Source organism: Taudactylus pleione, unplaced genomic scaffold (genome assembly GCF_031769625.1).
Source record: "Taudactylus pleione unplaced genomic scaffold, aTauple2 ptg000114l, whole genome shotgun sequence".
Taxonomy (NCBI): Eukaryota; Metazoa; Chordata; class Amphibia; order Anura; family Myobatrachidae; genus Taudactylus; species Taudactylus pleione.
The window spans coordinates 8,430,137-8,456,245 of record NW_028284516.1 but is presented as its reverse complement, the minus strand read 5'-3'; the positions used below and the strand labels follow the sequence as shown (position 1 = coordinate 8,456,245).

The window sequence follows — 26,109 nt, the reverse complement described above, 5'->3', positions numbered from 1 at the left end:
AGTATGTTTTTTTGATTGTGGTAAGAAATAGGGAGTACCAAGAGAAAACCAATGCAAATACTGGGAGAACATACAAACTGCACACAGATAGAGCCTTGGTGAAAATTGAACCCATGACTTCAGTGTTGAGCAGCATAGCCAACTCCTGTGCCATTGTGTGCTCCAAATTCTTTTTTTTGTTTCCAAACAGCTGCATTTATGTGCAGACACATCGGTTATAGAATTACAGTCAGGACATTTCCAGAGTGGTTATCAAAACGGGGCTAATGGTTGACAAATGATTTTATAATTTTGACCTGACGCAGCAGCCAGACATTTCTCATTTGCTCACAATTTAAGGCAGCTGCAGGATCTCTAATCACAATTACAGCGCACACTCTCACATCACTTTCACGGGGGCAGGGCAGTTATTATATTCTTCCCTTGTGGGGTTCTTCCGGTTTCCTCCCACAGTCTGTAAATATGTTGGTAGGTGACGATTCCTGGTAATTTGGCTAATACGGCAGTGTATGTGGGTTGAATATTACCACAATCTCCGATAATGATCCTTTCAAAATTGAGAGGATAATTTTCAGTCAGTGGATAGTTGAGTATTGTCAGCCTGCGTGTGTGAGGTCATCTTCTAATGGCACTAACAGGCTGCAAGGACAATAGGCCCAAGGGACTGAATAGCTGAATCTTAACTGATTTGACCACATATGTGAGCAATGTACACTTTAATAAAGGTGCCAAAGAAAGTGATACATCTGTAATACTGTAGACGCGCATGTTAACCTGTTACTTGGGATTTGTGGAGTCCTAGATTGTAGTCCGGTTGAGGCTCATTTACCACACCCACTTACTTTTATTGGGAACTCTTTTCATCTGACATCCTCTATGCTCTACTTAAGTTCAATGCATATCCACAAACTTAATCCACGTGCTGCCCACTAGTGCTTAATTTGTGGGACCATGCTCATGCTACACCTGGGCATACAGCGGAATCGGTATGAATTACCGGAGGATGAAAGGCCGGCACATGAAGATCTCGACAGAGGTGAGTAAGACCTATAACTCTACCTTAAGGGTGCCTAACTCTAACCTCCCCCCTAGTGCCTAACCCTATCCTCCTCCCAGGGGTGCTTAAACCTAACCTTCCCCGCACCATAACCCTCCCGGGGGGTGCCTGATGCTAACTCCCTCTTCCCCTAGCCTGACCCTAACCCTCCTGGGGGGTTACCTAGGCCCCCCTCCCCCGTGGCTATCACCTGCCATGCTTCATAACCAAGCCTTGGCAAATACAGGTGATGAGTAGAAACTAACCATATGGATAGCAGAAGGGGGGAGGGGGTTGAGTGTTGTAACCAGTCTGGAGTGGGTGTGACTTGAATTTAAGCAGTAGTCCGCCTCCAGTCCTCTACGTTATACTATGCAATGCAGCTCAACAAAATGGGGACCTACCATGCAGCAGTCCTCACAGTACTGTAGCTACAGAGTCATGGCTGGGTGGCATACAGAGTCACAATATCCCCCCAAATCTTTGTAGAGGAAATAAGCTCATTGAACCAATAAGCTCTGTCTTTTTTATTAGTAAAAAAGATGATGCAATTGTAAGGCCAGGTACACACTAGAATGATATTGGCACAATTTGTGAAATTGGAATGACAATTTGTGTATATTGTGTAGTGTGTATGCACAATTGTGTGCTCCCGCGTGTCGTATACGACATACACTGGCTGGCCATGCAGCATGGTCAACCAGAACATATATCGTGAACATCGTGTAGTGTGTATGGCCAACTGGACGACCAGGCGATATATCGTTCCACTGCTTTAGAGATGGTTGTTCTAGTGTGTACAGGAGCAACGATAAATCGTATACAAGCAAACATCACATTAAATCAATTATGCTCAATATCATTTGTTCTGGGCTCAAGGGAAATTGGGTCAGCCATTGTGCCAATTGCCCGTCGTTCTGATGTGTACCCGGCCTAACTAGCATAGGTTTTGGCTTTCCCTGGTACAGTATACAGTATTTGCATTTTGTCATTTGCTCCAGGCAGGTGTTTGTCCTGTTTACCTTGCATGACCTCAGCTAGCTCTGCTGACTGCCTTCTGGCTATACAGTGGTCTGGCATCATTCCCATAGTTATATAATATAATGCAAAGCAATGTTGTCTCTGTCTGCTTTAGTTAGCTTACAGTATGACTATTGTGCGCTTAGCTATTTTTTTTAATTTTGTACACAGGGTATTGTTGTTGCTGTTATTAAACTTCTGCAAAACATAATAAACGTAAAATAAACCCATGAACTGGTGAAAGTACATGTTACTTGTAACCATGCATTCATATTTTAGAGCTTATGTAATAGGGTGCGAGCTGTAGCCGCTGCGGGAACTCCTGTGAGTCTTCCCATATTTGTAAAGCAGCAATCATTTTGAAAGAGATACCAATACTCGCAGGAGTTCCATCAGCGGCTGCAGCTCGCACCCTATTAGATAAGCCCCTTTGTCAGTAGCTCAAAAGAAAGGAGGATTAAGTAGTGGGTGTTGTATAAAAAAAATCAACAGTCGATAGGTTGACACCAGATGGTCGACTTCTACAGCAAGACTGCAAGTCTGTTTCTCAGGTGTGGATTGAAAGATGTACAGTGTCTAGATAGGCAGACAATGTCTAGATAGACACCTGGGGCCAAATGTAATAGGGTGAGAGTTTCTGACACTTTTTAAACTTTGCCAATGTAATAGTGTCCAAAAACAAAGTAACAGAGCGAACTTGCATGTTTTTTTTACTTAAAAAAACTGTCACGATTTAAAATTTCATTCAGATATTTTCCCATTTTGAAGATAAAACTCAACCAATGTGAGAGTTTACTGCTAAACTCTCACATTTTCTAAACTCTCACCCTATTACATTTGGCCCCAAATGTTAGACAGCCAATAGGTTGACAGGGACAAAAGGTCATCATGTAAGAAGGTCGACAGGGTCAATTGGTTGACACAAAAACGGTTGACACTTTTTTTTTTTTTTTCTAACCCTAATCTTCACCCTAACCCTCCCCTTGGTGCCTGACCCTAACCGTCTGCCTAAACCTAACCTAATCAAACCAATGTCGACCATCTTTGTGTCATTCGTTTAACACAGTCGACCATTTGTACACGTCAACCTTCTTGCATGTCGACCTGTAGTGTGTCGACAGTTTGACCCTGTCGACATCTGGTATCTATCTAGACATTGTCATCTTTTTACTGTAGATCTTTAGACCATGGCCCTCATTCAGAGCCGCTCGCAATTAACGCTCACTCGTTCATAAAAAGGGGGTGGCTATTCAAATGAACCGTTCGCTCTTTGCGGTCTGTTGCCGCCTCCATGTCTGAACGAGCGAGCAAAACATACGCTCGTTTATTTGATAAAAACGCCCCCTGGCCGCTCGCATCATACGTCATGTCCGCTATTTATTAGATTAATCGAGTACATCGAACAGCGTATGAACTGCTCGCTATTCTTGTGGTTGGTTTTTTCAACCACAATATTGCGAGCAGTTCTGACTATAAAATAACCCAGTGACGTGGTGAATGACGCTGCTGTATTAATTATGCACACCCATAAAACGCCCGCTTTGACCTTTAAGCACGCCTGCGTTCTGATCTCCACTCCCCCTTTTCAAGCACCTTCCCCTGTTACCACCCACATACGCCTCATTCTGTCACTCAAATTAGCAGGCACTCGCTATATAGCGAACAAACGATTTTCGGCCGCACTGACTGGTTCGCGCATGCGTACTAAAAACCGCATGCGCGGATGTGCAAATATCGCTCGGAACGAGCGTACTGCCGCTTACGAGCGGCTCTGAATGAGGGCCCATATCCCTTCTCATTCTCTGCCTGCTTAGCTATATAAACTCCTCCCTGCTTCAGAAGAGTGAGAGAACATGGTGGACACATTTAACTTAATATACACACTAATTTCATATAATACTGTTACGATCAGCTACCAGGATTTCTAACAGCCTTAGCAGTTTCAAGTCCTGGCTGTTGCTAGGCTGCAGAGCTTTCAGCTGCAGACCGTTTGCAAACTAGCTCTCAGTTTGTATGTAGTTCAGCTTATTGCAATTATGAGGATGGTTGCATTGGCTCCTTTTATATTGCATTCCCTGCCGGTGATGGCTTATACCTTGATTTGCTACCTGGTCCGTTCCATGTGTATCGTTGTTCTGCTCTTCTGCCCAGCCGTGTCTGTTCCCAGTTACTACGTTCTTGTGGAACCTTATTTCTTGCTTCTACCAACTGCATTACCAACGATTGCAGTTGGAATGACCCAGCATTTCAGTTCCGTTTAGGCCTAACTGAACAGATAAAAGATCATTTGGTGCAGTATCAGTCACCGAGCTCCTTGGTGCCTTGATGCAGTTGGCCATATGGGTAGATTGATGTATCAAAAAATGAAGGATGGAGAAGGAGGATCCATCCCCACTTTCCCGTACTTTTGCCAGCCGAGGAGAAGACACGTAGATGGGTCTGTCTCTACTGTGGTGGCAAGGGGCACCAAGCACGTTCCTGTCCTCAGAAGTCTGGAATCGACAGAGCCTAAGTGATGTGGGAGAGATCCACTTGAGCCTGTCAGCTATGTCAATGGCAAATTCTGTCCTTATTTCAGTGCGCATATTAGTCAGAGCTAAGCAGGTCAAGGCCTCGGCCTTCCAGGACAGTGGAGCTGCAGGAAATTTCTTGGATCTTGCCTACGTCTAGTCTATTGGCATTCTTGCAGAGGTACTGGAGTCTCCGATTTCCATTTGTGGACTAGATGGACAACGCTTGCTCAACGGTCAGGTGAAGAGGCAGACACATCCTCTTCTGCTATTCAATCGGGGTCCTGCATACTGAGCACCTGTCTTTCTACCTTATCCACTGTCCTCTGGCTCTTATCATAATTAAACTATCTTGGCTGAAGACTCACAATCCTGTCATCGATTGGGAGAGGCGAGGTTCTGCGGTGGGATCTAAAGTGCTCCAAGGGTTGCCTTACCATTCCCATACGGGCCTACAATCTGTTTCTAATCCAATACCATAACTTTAACACTTTTTAGATGTCTTCTCCGAGCAGAAAGCTGATACTCTCAATCCGCATCGTCCATATGACTGTGCCATCGAGCTAGTTACCGGAGCCAAGTTTCGGCAGGTTATATGCCCTCTCCATTCCGGAGTCTGAGGCCATAGAGGACTATATCAAAGAGAACCTTGGCAAGGGATTAATCCGTCCACCCTGCATTGATTATAAAGGGCTCAACAGAGTCACCATTAAGTATTCTAACCCTTTGTTAATTATTTCCGTACTGTTTGATCAGCTCCGGGATGCCACCATCTTCTCCAAGATTGATCTGGATGAGATTATAAGCATCGCACAGATCAAAGATGGAGATGAATGGAAGAAGGCATTTAACACTCTCAGGACACTACGAGTACCTTGTAATGCCGTTCGGTCTGGCCAATGCTCCTGCAGTCTTCCAAGACTATATCATTGACATCCTCCGTAAGTTCCTGGCTCATTTCCTGGTTGTCTACCTAGATGACGACATGACCTATTCAACTTTTCTTGAGACAAACCGTGCCCATGTCCGCCAGGTACTGCAAAAGTTACGGGAGAACCACCTACATGCCAAATTTGAGAAGTGTGAATTTGAATAGACTGAAGTATCATTCCTGGAATATGTCATCAATCCCAGTGGGTTTGCTATGGACCTCGGTAAACTCAAGGTGGTGCTAGAGTGGACATGATCATTCTGAAGGCCATTCGGCGCTTCCTTGGGTTTGCCAACTGTTACCGGAGATTTATCTGGTCATTTGCCTCCATTGTAGATCCCATTGTGCAGTGGACAAAGAAAGATGCAGATACTGTCCATTGGTCTCCAGCAGCTATTCAGGCCTTCCACAACATCAAAGCGGCCTTCACATCAGCATCCGTTCTTCGGCACCCAGACCCAGCATTGCCGTTTGTGGTGGAGTTTGATGCTTCTAAGATTGGAATGGGCGCTGTCCTATCTCAAAAGGACCCACAGGACTCTAGACTTCATCCATGTGCCTTTTTATCCAGAAAGTTCTCCTGAGCAGTGGCTAATTATGATGAATCGGGAGCTTTTAGCTAGTAAATGGGCCTTTGAAGACTGGCGACATTGGTTGGAGGGTGCTAGACATCACTTCACTGTCTACATGGACCACAAAAGTCTAGCCTACATTGAGTCAGCTAAAAGGCAAAGTCCCAGGCAGGTGTGGTGGGCACTATTTTTTGCCAGATTCAATTTTATTAGTACCACCAGACCAGGATCAAAGAATGTCAAGGCAGATGCTGTCATGCCGATTTCAGTCAGTCCAAACTGCAGTGATGCCAGTGAAATCTATTATTTTGTCCACAATTATCCATGCTGGTTTGGCCCAAGACCTCGCAGCCCAGATTTGTGCTTTTCAGGACCACGTACTGCCCAAGAATCTGGCTGGGCATTTGTTTATTCGACAGAATCTTCAGGCAGCAGTTCTCTCACAGTTCCATACCAAAAGTGCCTCTAGACATCCTGGGGTGGCAAAAACCTTGGAACTCTTGTCTCGTTCGATGTGGTGGCCATCAATGGGACACATGAGAGTTTGTACAGAGTTGTGATATCCGTGCCAGGAACAAGGTTCCCCGCAGAGAACCTACTGGACATCTTCTGTCTCTGCCATTACTTCAGAAACCATGGTCTCAGATTACCATGGACTTTATTGTGGACCTTCTAAGGTCAGGCCAGTGTAATACCATCTGGGTGGCCGTAGATCGTTTCAGTAAGATGGCCCACTTCGTTCCACTGACAGGATTACCCTTCGCAAAGACACTTTCCAGATTATTTTTGCAGCAAATATTCTGACTACATTGCCTCCCACAAGACATTGTGTTTATCTCAATTTGTGGTGGCATTTTGGAGATCTTTTTGTGCAGCTCTCAAGGTCAGATGTGAGTCTATCTTTTGGGTATCACCCGCAATCCAACTGGCAGCCCGAGCGGATAAATCAACCATTGGAGTAATCAACCATTTGAGTAATACCTCCCATGTTACGTCTCCCAAGTATCCGAACAACTGGATGGAGTATTTGCCTTTGGCCAAGTATGTGTACAACAATGTTTGCAACTTTGATACATTAGTCTTACCATTCTTCTGTATTACCGGAATCCATCCAAGGGCTGATTCCTTTGAGCCACTACAACAGGCATCCAATTTGCTGCCTTCCATCGTTCGACTTTGGGCCATCTGGAAGGGGGTTCATCAGACTCTCCTAAGGGCATCTTATCGTGCCTGTGTTTCTACTGACCAGCTATGAAGACCGTGTGACTTCAAGGTGGAAAAATTGGTTTGGTTGTCCACATAAAACATCAAACTCCATCAGACATCTCAGAAACTAGGCCCCAGGTACATTGGTCCTTTCAGAATAATACAACAGGTTAACGAAGTGGCATTCCGCTTGAGGTTACAAACTTCCCTTAAGATTAACAGTACTTTCCACTGTTCTTTGCTCAAGCCAGTCATGTTCTCCGACCGGTTCCGTGTTCATGCTCCTAGAAACCCAGCTCCAGTCTTGATACAGGGTCATCAAGACATTGAAGTGGATAAGGTTCTAGACTCCAGGTGGATGAGAGGTCGGCTTCAGTTTCTGGTACACTGGAAGGGATACAATCTGTAGGAGAGGTTGTGGGTTACAGAGAGGTTCATTCATGCCCCCAGGCTCAAAAGAGCATTTTTTCAGTTCCCTAGTAAGCCAGGTGCAATGGGGCCCTGGGTTTCTCCTCAAGGGAGTGTACTGTTACGATCTGCTACCAGGATTTTTGACAGCCTTAGAAGTTTCTAGTGCTGGTTATTGCTGGGCAGCAAGAAAGCTGTCAGTATTGTGGAAGCTTTCAGCTGCAGCCAGTTTGCAATCTAGCTCTTAGTGTGTATGCATTTCATCTGTATTGCAATTAGGAGGATGGTTGCATTGGTTCCTCTTCCTGATATTTTGCATTCACTCCCAGCATTCCTTGCCAGTGTTATACCCCTTTTACACCAGAGCAAAAACCTGGGTTTTTGCTGGGTCTACCCGGGTCGCAGCTCAGTGTAAAAGGGTCCCTGAAAAATAACCTGGGTCAAGTGACCCTGCAATCCAACCCAGGTAGCTACCAGGGTTGGACCTAGGATGGACCCAGGAAGTGGTGCAGTGTAAACGGTGCAACCCGGGTTATCTGACCTGGATCATGCCTAAAATGAGCGGATTGGTGGTTGTGGAGCATTCACCTCCCACTTTTTATGACCTCACAGGTTTAGCAGGGCAGACCTGAGTTCAGTGTGAACAGGGCTGACCTGGGAGTAACCCAGATCAAAGGTGCAGTGTAAATGGGTCTGACCAGGGTTGGAACCATGTCCAAAAACCCAGGTCGGACCTGGGTTTTTGGTGGAAAAGAGGTATTAGTTATACCTTGTTTTGCTGGTCCGTTTCATGTGTATCATTGTTCTGGTCTCCTGCTCTGCATATGTCCAGCCGTGTCTGTTCCCGATTACTTCGTTCTTGTGGAACCTTAATTATTGTTTCTACTAACTGCAAGTATTATGAAAACCTACACCTTGCACACCGATGCTGACAGTGAATATCATCTCTGCTACATCTGCAAGTCTTGCTGGGTGGACTATTATTGCCATCTGCTAAATCACCTGTTTGCTATCCAGATTAGCTGTCCTGCTATTAACCCTGTGGATGATTATATATAGTGCTGTGCTGGATTTTGGGCTGCTACTACATTTGCAAGTCTTGCTGTGTGGATTATTGTTGCTGTCTGCTAAAACCTGTTTGCTAACTGGACGTTAGCCGCGTATCCACTATGCGACAGTGTAAAGACATAACGATATTGTTATCGTTCAGTTGTCCATTAATATCGCGTAGTGGATACGCGGCTTAACTGCTATTAACCATGTGGATGCTGATTTTGATTCTGCTATTACCCTGACCCTTTTAAGTATCTCTTCCTACTCCAGCCAATATACCTAGTGATCTCCTATCTGTTGCATAAGCCCCTACTGTTCTGAGGTATAAGACCCGGTGACCGTCTAACACTAAGGGAACAGTGGGTGGCTGTTATAGGCAGAATACCCTCCATAGGGTGCAGGAGTTTCAAATCAAATACAGGGCCTAATTCTGATAGAGCCAAAAGCACTCCAGGGCTTGCGGCAACGAGACCCTACCGCAAGGGTCTCGTTGCAAGCCCGATGGTCACGATGGTCTTGACCATCGCGACCATCATTTTGGCCGCTCGCTGTAGCTGTGGGTGGTCACCCACAGGTATGCTAGCGGCCAGGAGGCCGCTCTTAAATTCAGAGGGACGGCCCTGATTCAGAGCGAGCGCTCTGTCAGAGCGTCCGGCTCTGAATCGGCCACAGATTTCAATTCAATTTCAAATGGTGGTTTTACTTGCACTTTAAACGAATTCAGTATTCGGCCGGTGGTACTAATCTCGACAGCGGCAGCCCGACAGAGGAGGAAATCCTGATCGTCCTTAGGGTAAGTATAACTAACCTAATAACCCTCCCTTAGGGGTGCCTAAACCTAACCCCCCTCCCTTCCCCGCTGCCTAAACCTAAGTGCCTCGGGGGGGTGCCTAACCCTAACCTTCCCCCTGGGGTGCCAAACCCTAACCCCCCCCCCCCCCACTTCCCCCTAGCCTAAACCTAACCTCCCGGGGGGTGCCTAACCCTAAGTCCCCCTCGGGAGCCCCTAACCTAACCCTCCACCCCCCTGCGGCTGTCCGCGTCCGGCTTACCTCGATCGGTAAGCCGGGTGTCGGGCTCCCGGCGTAGATCTAATGATAGGCGTCAGGATATCGACGCCTGTCATCAGTGCCTTGCAGAGATTAGACAGTCAGGAAGCCTTTCCGACTGCTTCCCCTTTTAAACTGGTAAATAATTTCAGGAAAGCACCTATGAAAAAAATCCCCATCAGCATGAACTTTTGTAAAAGTGATTTATAATATACACCTGTATCAACAGGGTTTTACTGTATTACTCAATCATAGGTAATTAATGTATTACTCCTATATTTTATGTATAACTCTGCATTTACATATTTAAGGGGAAATGTACCCTTGGAGAGAGGTTAAGTGGACGGAGATAAAGTACCAACCAATCAGATCCTAACTGTCATTTTACAGGCTGTGATTGAAAAATGAGTTAGGAGCTGATTGGTTTGTATTTTATCTATCTCCAATAGTACATCTACCCTTATTCACATACTGTAACTGTACCTGCAATTTGCTGCCCACTCAACAATCATTGATGATCTGTAAAATGTAGACAGAAATATTGGGAATAACCTAATTTCTGTAAAGTATTTTTCCATAAAATTTTTCCTGGTGATTTTTTTTTTTTTTGTGATTTAGTATGTAAATTGGAAACACAACATCAGCAACAAATTGATAGAAAAACATAAGTAATGAAGCAATAGTTCTTTATATAATACATGAGTGGCCAAACTGAACACAGATCTGGTCACTGGGGTATAGTGGCTGGATATGGTTGTGTATGGGCATCTATAATGACTAAAGGCCCCATTTCACAATGAGACATAACCCCTTTAGCACTCACTAAAGGGGGTTATATCCTTCATTCATTATTTATCAAACGACTGTATGTCACTGTACGCTTACACCATCTATTGATGGCGAGAGAGATACGGTCCTCATTGCCGGCAATGGTGACCCAGCAACAGCATTTCTGGCTTCAGCGAAGCCTTCAAGGCACTGCCGGGTTCCTGCTGGGTGAAAATGTCATGTGCATGCGAGACTGGCCGTTGCACATGACGCAACAGCGATGGGCTTCCAGCAACAGCCTGGAGGATGCCACAGAGGAGGGGGACGTCTCTGTACCATGCCAGAGGGGTAAGGAATGTTAAATACCAACGACATATTCGTTAGTATCAATTCAATAATTTTATTACAAAGCATCAAATGTAATGAAGTGAAATTACAGTCGTATAGAACACAATGGTAACATGTAATAAAATCAGTTCAATGTAAATTTAATTTAAAAATCACAGAAGGAAATAAACTATTCCTGAACCCGTTGTGTGGGTTTCTTTTAATGCTCCTTTATTTTGTAATTGGCGGTAAAAGATTAAACAGATTAAGACATGATGACTATTGTCTACAATAACCTTATTTCTACTTCAGGGTCCATAGGGTATCCACAGGATACCTTGGGGTATAGGTGTGACGTCAGTCATCGGGCACCAAAGAGTTAAGCTTTCAGCCTCCCAGGATGCACTAGGTCCCCCTCCTATACCCCGCCCCCGAGCCAAGGCATCTCAGTTTCGTTTGGTGCCCGGTCGTAGTCGGAGACACCTGCTAGAGGGGGGCTTAGAAGAGCCCCTGAAGCTTTTTCTTCATGCAGCTGTGGCTGCACATCTGGATGAACAGCATGGACAGTCAGTCCTGACGTCCATGCTGTCTTCCCTACACCCCGCCGGTACCAGAACGCTGGTACTAATCCGGGGATGCTGGTGGACATATGGGGTCACAGCTAGCGGTGACCCCAGATGTTCCGGACCATGGCCGGATTCAAGGGGGACAGAGGTAAGCAGCGGGGTCCCGCGGGGGGTCCCCGCTGATCACATGGTCCTAAGTCCCCAGGCAGGGGGCTCCCTGGGGACTGGCTGCAGCGTGGAGCCAGGCGACCAACCTAAGCTTCCACTACCCCCTGGGACAGCGGACCGCAGCAGAGCGGTAGCGCTGCGGCGTCCCAGGGGTTAAATGCATGCCAGGGGAGCGCTCCTTCCCTGTCTCACAGCCGGCGCCTCCCCCGCTGCACACAGCCCTCTCTGCGCTGTGCTGACTGGCCCTGTGTCAGCGCTCCTCCCCCAGGCCAGCCTTCTCTCTGCTCCTCGGTGGCCATCTTTTCTGAAGCATGGTGAACGCTGCTGGAAGCCTGCATTGGAAGCATCGTGGTCTGGGTCCCCCCGCAAACCTCTCCTCCGCTGTGGTCCGGTCTGTGTATGCAGCGCTGTGTCCTACCAGGCCCTGTGTCTGTGTAGTTGAGTGATCAGCGCTGTTAGTGCAGGAATTGTTATTTCTCTGCATTGTATGTGACTGTGCTAGCGCTGCTGCCTGTAACTTTTTTTCTAAACTGTCAGCTTTATACTGTCCCTGTTTTTTCTGCTAAGCCCTTGCGGTGCGGTGCTGCAGGGTAGTCTCTCGCCTCTTAAATATATAATTGGTGAGAGGGGTCACATACGTGGTGCCATCATGTCTGAAAGTGATTTTCCCCTCCGGCTACAGTGTACTATGTGTAAAGTACCGTTAGCGGAGGGGGAGGGTAGCGCGGAGGGCCTCTGCCGGCAGTGTTTGTCTATGGCGCGGCCTCTTACGGTTACTGCACCGGTACAGGAGCCGCCCTGGGCTTGTTTCGCTCAAGCGCTTACAGCCTTAGTGGGCCAGTTAGCTCCGCAGCCCGCGTTTACACCGATGGGTTTGTCCCAGCAGTCAGTGGTGTCATCACCCATGCAGGGTTTCCCACTACAATTGGTGGTACCCCACAGTCTCCCTATTTCCCCGCTCCCGGTTTCTCAGGAGCCAGCGTGGGTTAACTCCCTGACGAGTTCTGTACAGCACTTGTCGGATGTGTTGCAAGGGGAGTCTGTGATGCGGCCGCATAAACGGCCGGTGGCGTCTCTGTCGGCTCCTTATGAGGATGACGAGGGGACGTCTGATGATGGGGAGATTCTGGATCCTTACGATCAGGAACCTCTCCATGCTAAGGACGCTGATGCGAAGTCCAAAGTATATATTCCTGGACTTATTCGGGCGGTCCGCACAGCCTTGGTGATTGAGGACGAAGTTCCCCCAGCGGCTAAATCTAAGTATGCCTTTTTCAAAGATGTGAAGGGCGATGCCACAGTCTTTCCTCTTTCGGGTCAGTTGGTGGACCATTTAGAGGAGGCGTGGAAACAGCCTGGCAAAAGATACCAGCCGCAGAGACGCCTGGCGGTGGCTTATCCGTTCACGGATAATTATTTTGCAAAGTGGGAATCCCCTCCACAGGTGGATTCTCACGTGACCCGTCTTGTCCGTAGTGCCACATTGCCGATGCCATCCATGTCCTCCCTTAAGGATGCTACGGACCGCAAGGTGGAGATCTGCCTGAAGTCCGCTTATTCCCTTGCGGGGGGGGGGGCAGCACGGCCGGCTATGGCCATTTGCTGGGTTGCCAGAGCGATGGAGCGCTGGGCGGATTCATTAGAGGCTTCTTTGGATTCCGACTGTCCGGCCGAACAGGCGGAGTTGATTGGCAATCTCCGTGATTCGGCCACCTACATCAACGAGGCGGCCCTAGACATTAGTACTCTGGTATCTAGGATTTCTTCAGCAGCGGTAGCTGCTCGTCGCACCTTGTGGCTGCGATCCTGGAAGGCGGACGCAGATTCCAAAAAGGGTCTGGAGGCATTGCCGTTTACCGGAGAAGTTCTCTTCGGTCCGGATCTGGATAAGATTGTGGCCACGCTGGCGGCAGCCAAATCGGCTTGTCTCCCGTCGGCCGCTGCTCCTTCTGGTTCTGGTTTTCGGTCATCTAGGGCCCAGGGCAGGCCCAAACCACAGTCGTTTCCTCGACAGGCTGGCCCTAAGAAATCGGTCAAGCCCCGGAAGCAGGCATGGAGTACCAGACGTCCGGCCCCCAAGCCAGATGACAAGCCTGCGGCCTGACTGTCCGGGCCTCCCTTTGGGGGATCCCAGGGTGGGAGGCCGCTTGCTGCAGTTCGCCCAGTGTTTGTCGACCACTACGACAGACACTTGGGTTCTGGAGATGGTCTCCCACGGGTACGCCCTCTCCTTCCGGCACAGACCCTCGGCTCGATTCTTCACCACGGGTCTACCATCAGACCGGAACAAGGCTACGGAGCTGCGGAAGGTATTGCACACTATGCTCCAGGCTGGAGTTATAGTGCCTGTTCCATTCTCCCAGAGGGGCCAGGGTTTCTATTCAAATCTTTTTTTGGTACAGAAACCCAATGGGTCGTATCGTCCGATTCTCAACCTCAAAGCACTCAACAGGTCTTTGCGGGTACCGAAGTTTCGAATGGAGACCCTACGGTCCATCATTCTGGCGCTGGAGCCTGGGGACTACATGGTGTCATTGGACATACAGGACGCTTACCTGCATGTCCCTATTCTTTTGCGCCATCAACAGTTCCTCAGGTTTGCAATCCGCAGCGACCACTTCCAGTTTCGGGCGTTACCTTTTGGCCTGGCGACAGCACCGCGGGTTTTCACCAAGGTGATGGCGGTCATGGCGGCTTTTCTGCGGCTGCAGGGAGTCCGCATGTTGCCGTACTTGGACGACCTGTTATTGGTGGCAGGATCTCCAGAGCTCCTGTTACGCCACTTGGACCTGACCATTGCACTGCTGCAACGGCACGGCTGGCTAATCAACTGGCAGAAGTCCACTCTAATCCCGTCTCGGAGGATTCTGCATCTTGGAGCCTTATTGGACTCGGGACAGCAAAGGATCTTCGTGACGGAGGACAAGATCTCTGCTTTACAGTCAAGGGTGCGCAGTTGTCTGCACAGCCGCCGGGTGTCCCTACACTCGGCGATGAGGTTACTGGGCTCCATGGTGTCAGTGTTCGACATGGTGGAATACGCCCAGTTTCACTCCAGACCTCTGTAGCACCTGATCCTGTCCAAGTGGAACGGGCTGACTCAGTCTCTGAAGTCCCAGACGATTGTGCTCACCCCGGAAGTTCGCCTGTCCCTTGCTTGGTGGTTACAGACGACCCACCTCAACAAGGGATGTCCGTTCTGGGTTCCAAATTGGGTCCTGTTGACAACTGACGCCAGTCTTCGGGGCTGGGGAGCGGTTTTGGGTCCACACTTGTTCCAGGGCAGGTGGACGCCGACAGAAGCGGAGCTTCCCATAAATATCTTAGAAATCCGTGCTGTCTTCAATGCTCTCCAGCAGGCACATCGGTTTCTCCAGGGTCACCCGGTACAGGTCCAGTCGGACAACGCTACCACCGTGGCCTACATAAACAGGCAAGGAGGAACCCGAAGTCGGGCGGCTCTCGTAGAGGTCTCTCGGATCCTGGTTTGGGCGGAGCGCAATCTTCCGGCCATATCAGCGGTCTTCATCCCGGGTGTGCTAAATTGGAAGGCGGACTTTCTAAGTCGCCAGGACGTTCATCCGGGGGAATGGTCCCTGCACCCGGACGTTTTTCAACTGCTGGTGGACAGGTGGGGTCTTCCAGAGATCGACCTCATGGCGTCCCGGCACAACAAGTTGCCGGTGTACGGGTCTCGCACAAGAGACGAAGCGGCGTCTCTGGTGGATGCTCTGTCCGTCCGGTGGACGTTCCGGTTCGCATACCTGTTCCCTCCGGTCTCCCTTCTTCCACGGGTAATCCGGAAATTCAAACAGGAAGGAGGGACGCTCCTGTTGATAGCTCCCGCGTGGCCCAGACGGCACTGGTTCTCAGACCTTCAGGGTCTGTCCGTGGTCAGTCCTCTGCGGTTGCTGCTACGACTGGACCTTCTGTCTCAGGGTCCTTGTCTTCACCCGGACCTGACTCGGCTGTCTTTGATGGCGTGGCTGTTGTGACGGCCATGCTGAGGTCCCGGGGGTTTTCCAGCTCTGTGGTGCGTACCATGTTGCGAGCTCGGAAACCGTCTTCCGCGAGGATATGCCATCGCGTGTGGCATACGTTCTTCCAGTGGTGTCGACCGAGAGGTTATGCACCGTGGTAGTTTCGTCTGTCTCGGATTCTCGCCTTCCTACAAGCGGGACTAGATCATGGGCTTCGCCTTGCTTCTTTGAAGGTACAGGTTTCGGCCCTGTCTGTCTGGTTTCACCGTAGGATTGCTACAATCCCGGATGTGCGCACCTTTATGCAAGGTGTTCTCCGCATTCAGCCGCCCTTTGTTCCACCTGTGGCGCCTTGGGATTTGGCTGTGGTCCTGAGGGCTCTCCAAGGACCGCCGTTTGAACCACTGGGCTCAGTGGATCTTTAAATGGCTAACAGCTAAGACTGTTTTCCTTCTGGCTATTGCTTCGGCCAGACGTGTTTCTGAGTTAGGGGCTCTTTCTTGTAGACCCCCTTTCTTGGTTTTTCATGGGAACAGGCAGTGCTCCGCACTCGGCCCGAGTTTCTTCCCAAAGTTGTTTCCCAGTTTCATGTTAACGAGGAATTCGTTGTTCCGGCCTTTAACTCACCGGGTCTTTCCGTGGGTGAGGCCTCTTTGGATGTTGTGCGGGCCTTAAGGACTAATGTTGACCGCACTTCTTCGTTTAGGAAGTTGGACGCTTTGTTTGTCCTCTATGGCTTCCGTAAAAAGGGTTGGCCTGCTTCAAAGCAAACTTTGGCAGCCTGGATCCGTATGGCTATTTCTGAAGCTTATCTTCATGAAGGCCTGCCGGTTCCTCCTTCTGTGAAGGCTCATTCCACTAGGTCTGTGGGTCCTTCGTGGGCAGCTCGACGTGGTCTCTGCAGTCCAGATCTGCAAGGCTGCTACGTGGTCCTCTGTCCATACCTTCGTGAGGTATTACAGGTTTGACACCTTCGCCTCTCAGGATGCTTCCTTTCGGGCGGCGGATTCTCCTTTCTGCACAGGAGCGTCCCCACCCTTAAAGGATACTGCTTTGGGACATCCCCAAGGTATCCTGTGGATACCCTATGGACCCTGAAGTAGAAAATATGAGATATGGTAAGAACTTACCCTTGTTATCTCTATTTCTACGAAGTCCATAGGGTTCCACAGGACTCCCGCCCTGTCGCACCTGTGCTGCAGATGGGCTTTGCTCTGGTCACCGGTTTTCTGTCTCCCTCTGGTGAGAATGTGATTCTTGTATGTGTCCAGATCTTTGTTCTCTATCTTCCTTCTCCTCCTCCGGCCTATGGCTTGGTAACTAACTGAGATGCCTTGGTTCGGGGGCTTGGTATAGGAGGGGGACCTAGTGCATCCTGGGAGGCTGAAAGCTTAACTCTTTGGTGCCCGATGACTGACGTCACACCTATACCCCAAGGTATCCTGTGGAACCCTATGGACTTCGTAGAAATAGAGATAACAAGGGTAAGTTCTTACCATATCTCATATTTTGCCTTTGCCACACTTTTTTGGGTAGATGAAGCAATCGCCCGCTCAGCTGCATTACCTACCCTACCTATATACCTACATTCTACCTGGGAGCAATTTCCATACCACGCTAAGGTGGAATAAGTCAGTGTACTCTCAATTACACATCTATAAAAATGTATTAAAATATTCCTCGGCAGAATTGCAGCATGCAACCTCCGCAGGGTCGTATCTATAATGGGCGCAGGTTGTGCGGTGCACACTGTCCCCTGGGTCCAGGAGGCCCGCACCGCACACCCTGCACCCATATTATCTAATACCTCTCCGAGGTCCCGCGTTGGGTGTCTCAGCCCTGTACAAAATGTTACAAAACATTTTGCGTGCAGTGAGGAAATCACCAACAAAATGGCAGCCGTGCCATTTTCCCGGTGACCTGTGCATGCGCAGTAGACTCCGGGCACAGACTAGTGCCCAGAGTCTACTGATGCTGCGGTCGCCGGTCAGCCACGTCAGACTACCGGCTACCGCGGAGAGAGGAGGGGGCCCCGGACAGGGAATGCACACGAGCCCCCTCCTCTCTTAATATGCCCCTGAACCTATGTAAGAAGAAAAGGCCATTCGCACTGTAGAATAGATGCTAGTAGCCCAAGTGAGGTCACACCTTGTACGCCTTCACCCTCTCCTCTTCTATGTCATTATGCACAGTGGGTGTAGATCTGTCCCAGGATGCACTAGGGTCCCCCTCTTATACCCCGCCCCCGAGCCAAGGCATCCCAGTTTCGTTGGTGCCCGGCTCGGAGTCGGATGCACCTGTTTAGAGGGGGGCTAAGGATAGCCCCTGAAGTTTCTTCAGCAAGCAGCTGTGGCTGCTCATCTGAAAGTACAGCATGGACAGTCAATGCTGACGTCCGTGCTGTCTTCCCTACACCCCCGCCGGTACCAGAACGCCGGTACTGATCCGCGGATGCTGGTAAGCATCTGGGGTCACAGCTAGCGGTGACCCCAGATGTTTGGGACCATGGCCAGATTCAAGGGGGCAGCAGGTAAGCAGCGGGGTCCTGCTCATGGTCCAGAGTCCCCAGGCAAGGGGCTCCCTGTGGACTGGCAGCAGCGTGGAGCCAAGTAACTAACCTGCGCTTCCACTACCCCCCTGGGACAGTGGACCGCAGCTGAGCGGTAGCGCTGCGGCGTCCCAGGGGTTAATTGCTTGAAAGGGGAGCGCGCCTTCCCTGTACACAGCCGGCACCTCCCCCGCTGCACACAGCCCTCTCTGCTTCTGCTGACTGGCCCTGTGGCAGCGCTCCTCCCCCAGGCCGACCTCCTCTCTGCTCCTCGGTGGCCATCTTTATGAAGCAAGGTGAGCGCTGCTCTACACTGATGATCGGTGACATCGTGGTCTGGGTCCCCCGGCATACCTCTCCGTTGGTAACAGGTCTGTGTATGTAGCGCTATGTCCTACCAGGCTCTGTGTCTGCGTAGTTGAGGATCAGCGCTGATAGTTCAGGAATTTATTTCTTTGCATGGTATGTGACTTCTGCTAGCGTCTGCTGCCTGTACTTTCACTTTCTACTGTCAGCCTTTTTACTGTCCCTGTTCTTCTGCTAAAGCCCTTGCGGTGCGGTGATTGCAGGGTGGTTCTCCCACTATACTAGCAAGTATCAGTGAGAGGGGTCACATACTTACCATCATGTCTGAGAGTGACTTTCCTCTCCAGCTTATGTGTACTACGTGTAAGGTACCAATAGCGGAGGGGGAGGGTAACGCGGAGGGGCTATGTCGGCAGTGTTATTTATTGGCGTGGCCAATTACTGTCATGGCTCCGGTACAGGAGCTGCCCTGGGCTTGTTTCGCCAAAGCGCTTACAACCCTCGTGGGCCAGTTAGCTCCGCAGCCTGCGTTCTCACAGATTGGATTGTCCTAGCAGTCAGTGGTGTCGTCACCCATGCAGGGTTTCCTGAGACAATTGATGGTACCCCACAGTCTCCCTATTTCCCCTCCCCAGGTCTCTCAGGAGCCTGCGTGGGTTAATTCACTGACAAGTTCTGTACAGCATTTGTGGGACGTGTTAAAAGAGGAGTCTGTGTTGAGGCCACATAAGCGGCCGGTGGCGTCTCTGTCCGCTCCTTATGAGGATGACGACGTGACTTCCGATGATGGGGAGATTCTGGATCTTTCTGACCAAGAACCTCTCCGTTCTAAAGAGTCGGACGCTAAGTCCAAGGTTTATATTCCTGGACTTATTCGGGCAGTCCGCACAGCTTTAGTGATCGAGGATGAAGATCCTCCGGTGTCCAAATCAAAATATGCCTTTTTTAAGGATATTAAGGGTGACTCCACGGTGTTTCCTCTTTCGGGTCAGTTCGTAGACTGTCAGGGTTCAGCCTAGGATCGGCCTCTCTCACCTCCTTGCCGGCTTCCCCTGACTTCCTTGCGGTCAGGCGTCTGGTGCAGTGATGGATGTGGGCTGAGTATTCTGCCTTAGGTGCTTTTTGCGAGCTTCCATGGTCGGCTGTGTGTGCTGGGGATCGGAGTTCACATCATGGGCGCTGCCATGACAGTTCCTCTCATGTGACAGTACTCCTAACCTATGGTAGCATGATTTCAGTCAGCTGATGCTGTGCTCCAGTAATCTGCTACCCCTGGGTATAAATCCGCCTCCAGAACTCCAGGAAGACGCTGTTTACTTCATTATTCCAAGTGCCTGTGTTACTCCCACTGTTGCTCTGTGCTAAATCCTTCAGTGTGTTGCTTCAGCCTGCTCAGTTTCCCAGTTTCCTGTATTAGCTTCCATGCTAAACCTTACTCTGAGACTTTAGCTTTCTCACAGTACTTCAGTGTTTCATGTCCCTTCCCTGTGTGTCTTTGTATATGTGCTGCTAATGCTATTGCAGCTTTCCTGTGGCTATTACCCTCTATCACTGAAGTGTCAGATTACCTACTGGTATTAATTAGCTCACAGCTGGACCTCCCAGCACATGTCTGTGTCAATCAGCTCTGTGTCTTGTCAGTGCAAATCTGCACTTGCAGTTAGCACTCTCCCAGTGTATGCCTATCTTCTCTATATGTCTTGTCTGTGCAATCTGCACCTGCATATATAATTATTCCCAGTATTTCTAGCTCTCCCAGTATTTGGCCTTTGTCCAGTACCACATTTCTAGCATTCCCAATATATTCCCTGAGTCCACTCTACTCTTGTATGTGCAATTCCTAGTATATGTTTGTGTTTTCCTGCATATTTAGCAAACTCCAGAACCTGCCTGTGTCCACATCTCCCTGAGCTGCTGAGCTAGTGAGCTCCTGGATTTCTTACTGATTCTTAGTACATTCTCAGTAGTCTCATGCAAGCCGGTGATCAGGATTTCTAATTGTATTCCAGTGTATCTCCCGTGTTCTAGCAATAACTTAACGTAATATAGTTCCGGTCTTCTGCCATTCCCAGTTACCTGTCCAGAGGGCCGCGACCTGCTCACTTGGTGCAGCGGAAAAACAAATCCCAATTGGAGGGGTCACTGGAGAAAACCACCAAGTGAGTTAGACTCCGCGCCTCTGGGCAGGTCTAGCCAAACCTGGGTTCGGCCGCAAATAGGAGACCTAGCCACAGTCACTCCGATAGTCACCTGAACTCCCCGGCTCACCGTCCTCCACAGAGGATCACTTTCACCGGATTGTGACAGTAGACCAAACGGTATCAGCCTCAGAGATGCGTGGTGGTGGCTTATCAGTTTGCGTACAATTATTTTTGTAAGTGGGAATCCCCTCCACAGGTGGATTCTCATGTGACACGCCTAGTCCGAAGTGCCACATTGCCCATGCCCTCCATGTCTTCCTTGAAGGATGCTACGGACCGTAAGGTGGGGATCTGCCTAAAGTCCGTGTATTCCCTTGCGGGGGAGGGGGGGGGGCAGCCAGGCCGGCTATGGCCATTTGTTGGGTAGCCAGAGCTATGGAGCGCTGGGCTGATAGTTTGGAGGCGTCTTTGGATTCCGACTGTTTGGCTGAACAGACCGGGATTCGGCCACTTATATCAATGAAGCGGCCTTGGATATCAGTACCCTGACTTCTCGGATTTCTTCGGCAGCTGCAGCTGCTCGTCGCACCTTATGGTTGCGATCTTGGAAGGCGGACGCTGATTCCAAGAAGGGCTTTCCAAGTTTTGCCTTTTAATGGAGAAGTCCTATTTGGTCCGGATCTGGACAAAATTGTAGCCACGCTGGCGGCAGCCAAATCTGCATGTCTCCCGTCTGCTGCGGTTCCTTCCAGTTCAGGTACGTCATCCTTTCGGCCTTACAGGGCCCAGGGTAGGCCTAAGACAGTCTTTTCCCCGACAGGCTGGCCCCAAAAAATTGGCCAAGCCCCGGAAGCAGGCCTGGAGTACCAGACGTCCGGCCCCTAAGCCAGATGACAAGCCTGCGGCCTGACAGTCCGGGCCTCCCTTTGGGGGATCCCAAAGTGGGAGGCCGCCTGCTGCAGTTCGCCCAGTGTTGGTCGGTTACCACGACAGACACTTGGGTTCACGAGGTGGTTTCTCACGGGTGCGCCCTTTCCTTTCGGCACAGGCCCCCGTCCCGATTCTTCACCATGGGTCTTCCATCAAAGCCATGGAACTGCGGAAGGTTTTGCACACTATGCTCCAGGCTGGAGTTATAGTGCCTGTTCCATTCTCCAAGTGGGGCCAGGGTTTCTATACCAATCTGTTTTTGGTGCAGAAACCCAATGGGTTGTACCGCCCGATCCTCAACCTCAAAGCACTCAACAAGTCCTTGCGGGTGCCGAGGTTTCGGATGGAGACCCTACGGTCCATCATTCTGGCGCTGGAACCTGGGGATTACATGGTGTCGTTGGACATACAGGACGCTTACCTGCATGTCCCTATTCTTTTACGCCATCAACAGTTCCTCAGGTTTGCAATCCGCAACGATCACTTCCAGTTCCGGGCGTTACCTTTTGGGCTGGCGACAGCACCAAGTGTATTCACCAAGGTTATGGCGGTCATGGCGGCTTCCCTGCGGCTGCAGGGAGTCCGCATGTTGCCGTACCTGGACGACCTTCTGTTGTTGGCAGGATCTCCAGAGCTCCTTCTACGCCACTTGGACCTGACCATTGCGGTACTGCAACGGCACGGCAGGTTAATAAACTGGCAGAAGTCCACCCTGATCCCGTCTCAGAGGATTCTGCACCTCTGAGCCTTATTGGACTCCGGACAGCAAAGGATCTTTGTGACGGGGGAAAAGATCTCTGCCTTACAGTTGAGGGTGCGCAGTTGTCTGCAGAGTCGCCGGGTGTCTCTGCATTCGGCGATGAGGTTACTGGGCTCCATGGTGTCAGTATTCGACATGGTGGAATATGCCCAGTTTCACTCCAGATCTCTGCAGCAATTGATCCTGTCCAAATGGAATGGACTGCCTCAGAGTCTTAGGTCCCAGACAATGGTACTCACTCCGGAGGTTCGCCTGTCCCTAGCCTGGTGGTTGCAGACGACCCATCTCAACAAGAGTCGTCCATTCTGGGTGGCAAATTGGGTCCTGTTGACGACGGACGCCAGCCTTCGGGGCTGGGGAGCTGTCACGGGTCCACACTTGTTCCAGGGCAGATGGACTCAGGCAGAAAAGGAGCTTCCGATAAACATCATGGAACTCAGCGCCTTTTTCAATGCTCTCCAGCAGGCACAGCGGGTTCTCCAAGGTTACCCCGTGCAGGTCCAGTCGGACAACACCACCACCGTGGCCTACATAAGTCGGGCGGCACTCGTAGAGGTGTCCCGCATCCTGGTCTGGGCGGAGTGTAATCTCCCGGCCATATCGGCAGTATTCATCCCGGGAGTTCTCAACTGGGAGGCGGACTTTCTCAGTCACCAGGACTTTCATCCGGGGGAATGGTCTTTGCACCAGGACGTCTTTCAACTTCTGGTGGACAGGTGGGGTCCTCCAGAGATCGACCTCATGGCGTCACGGCACAACAAGAAGTTGCCGGTGTACGGGTCTCGCACAAGAGATGAAAAGGCGTCTCTGGTGGATGCTCTGTCCGTCCAGTGGACGTTCCAGTTTGCTTATCTCTTTCCTCCGTTTTCCCTTCTCCTACGGGTAATCCGGAAATTCAAACAGGAAGGAGGGACGCTCCTGTGTATAGCTCCCGCGTGGCCCAGGCGGCACCGGTTCTCAGACCTTCATGGTCTGTCCGTGGACCGTCCTCTGCGGTTGCCGCTACGACCGGACCTTCTGTCTCAGGGTCCTTGTCTTCCCCCGGACCTGACTCGGCTGTCTTTGACGGCGTGGCTGTTGAGAGGGCCATGTTAAGGTCCAGGGGGTTTTCCAGCTCTGTAGTACGAACTATGCTCAGAAACCTTCTTCTGCAAGAATATACCATCGTGTGTGGCATACGTTCTTCCAGTGGTGTCGGCCGAGAGGTTATGCACCTCGGGAGTTCCGTCTGTCTAGAGTGTTGGCTTTCTTACAGGCGGGACTAGACCATGGGCTTCGCCTTGCTTCTCTGAAGGTACAGGTGTCTGCCCTGTCCGTCTGGTTCCATCGTAGGATTGCTGCAATCCCTGATGTGCGCACCTTTATGCAAGGTGTTCTCCGAATTCAGCCACCTTTTGTTCCACCGGTGGCGCCTTGGGATTTAGCTGTGGTCCTGAGGGCTCTCCAGGGACCGCCGTTTGAACCACTAGGCTCAGTGGACCTTAAATGGCTGACAGCTAAAACAATTTTCCTTCTGGCCATTGCTTCGGCCAGACGTGTTTCTGACTTAGGGGCTCTCTCTTGTAGACCCCCTTTTCTGATTTTTCATAGGAACAGGGCGGTGCTGCGCACTCGTCCTGGTTTCCTTCCCAAAGTTGTTTCGAGTTTCCACATCGAGGAAATCGTTGTGCCGGCTTTTAACTCACCTGTCCTTTCCGTGGGTGAGGCCACTTGGGACGTTGTGCGGGCCTTAAGGATTTATGCTGACCGCACTTCTTAGTTTAGGAAGTCGGACGTCTTGTTTGTCCTCTATGGCTTCCGTAAAAAGGGTTGGCCTGCTTCAAAGCAGACTTTGGCAGGCTGGATTCGTATGGCCATTTCAGAAGCTTATCTTCATGAAGGCCTTTCGATTCCTTCCTCTGTGAGGGCTCATTCCACTAGGTCTGTGGGTCCTTCGTGGGCAGCTCGACGTGGTGCCTCTGCAGTCCAGATCTGCAAGGCTGCCACGTGGTCCTCTGTCCATACCTTTTTGTGAGGTATTACGCGTTTGACACCTTTGCCTCTCAGGATGCTTCCTTCGGGCGGCGGATTCTCCTTTCAGCACAGGAGCGTTCCCACCCTTGAAGGATACTGCTTTGGGACATCCCCAAGGTATCCTGTGAATACCCTATGGACCCTGATGTAGAAAATATGAGATATGGTAAAAACTTGCATTTGTTATCTGTATTTCTACGAAGTCCATAGGGTTCCACAGGACCCCCGCCATGTCGCACCTGTGCTGCAGATGAGCTTTTCTCTGGTCACCGGTTTTTCCGCCTCCCTCTGGTGAGAATGTGATTCTTGTGTGTGTCCAGATCTTTTTTTCTCTCTTCCTTATCCTCCTTCGGCCTATGGCTTGGTATGTAACTGAGATGCCTTGGCTAGGGGGCGAGGTATAGGAGGGGGACCCTAGTGCATCCTGGGAGGCTGAAAACTTTAACTCTATGGTGCTCGATGCCTGACGTCATCACTTATACCCTAAGGTATTCTGTGGAACCCTATGGACTTCATAGAAATGGTAAGAACTTACCTTTGTTATCTCTATATCTCATATTTTTGTTAGTTCTTTTTATTGGTAAGATATAAATAGTTTACCTTCCCCCAATGTACAAGGCGTTGAACCTCTGCTTTATACGTGCCTTCATCTTCAATAGAACCCACAACAGCGTCGTCATCTACATGTTTCACGATCATGTTAGACTTGGAAGACGAAACACAATCCGAAGTGTTCAAAGAATACAATAATTGACTTAGAACACACCGCTGGGGAACACCAGTACTGATCGTAATTTCTGGTGAGCTTGTAGCACCAATTCTGGTAGACTGGGTGTGATCTGACTGAAAGTCCCAACAGCCATTTACATATTGGAACACTGAAGCCAATATTAAATAATTTATTTATCAGCAACGAAGGGACAATAGTATTGAATACCGAGCTATAATCTATACATAAAAGCCGAACAGAAGCATTTTATTCTCTGAGAGAACATTATGAAGCACTACCAGAACGGCATCTTCTGTGCACCTGTTAGCTTTATAAGCAAACCAATGGACATCAAAGCCCACAGGGATGCCACTCTTCAGCGGCTCAACAATTACTCTCTCAAAACATTTCAGACACGAGCAGTCAGGGCAATAATGGTGAATATCATTCAAGCCCAAAACTAACGTACTTTTGGGAAAAGAACTACTGCTGTAGTTTTAAAACCCCAGCTAATTAAACCACACAATCACGTAGTACCCTCCTGGGTATATTACAAGGTCCTTTCCTAATATTTGGTCAACGGAAACCAGGTCTAACCTTCGATTCACAAATGGTCAAACTAGCATCATCTGCAGAATCCAAATTAACCAATGGGATATTAACTTTTATCAAACCTAGCATAAAATGAATTTAATTCTAACCCTTATAATCTGTGATTTGCTGAAGCCCCCGCCACATGCTCCTAACATCTCCAGTTTCCTTAAAATTAATTTTGATCTTCCTAGAGTAACTTAATACCTTTCCTTTAAATTTAAGTGTGTTGTCCTATATGCTTCAGCATCCTTTGACTTAAATGCCCTATCCCCGAGACCAAACAAAGTGTAGCCTTCACTATTCATCCAGGGTTTTTCATTCTGGAAATCCCGAAAAGTTTTCCACACAGTAACACTTTCAATACAACATTAAATATACAATCATACTGAGAATGCCAAACGGTCAACATTTACACAACAGTTTTACAGTGGCTTCCTCAAAAAACCATTCCCAGTCAAATTCAAGGCAATCCTGGAGTATCGACACTGCTCCTTCAGGCCAAATACTAATGTGA

The 26,109-nt window shown here is 49.6% G+C and overlaps 1 protein-coding gene across 2 annotated transcripts in view; it reads left to right on the top strand.

Annotated features, from left to right (window-relative positions):
- The window catches only part of CPNE3 (copine 3), a 76,568-nt gene that overhangs the window by 12,292 nt on the left and 38,167 nt on the right, over positions 1-26,109 (top strand). The window lies entirely within an intron of this gene.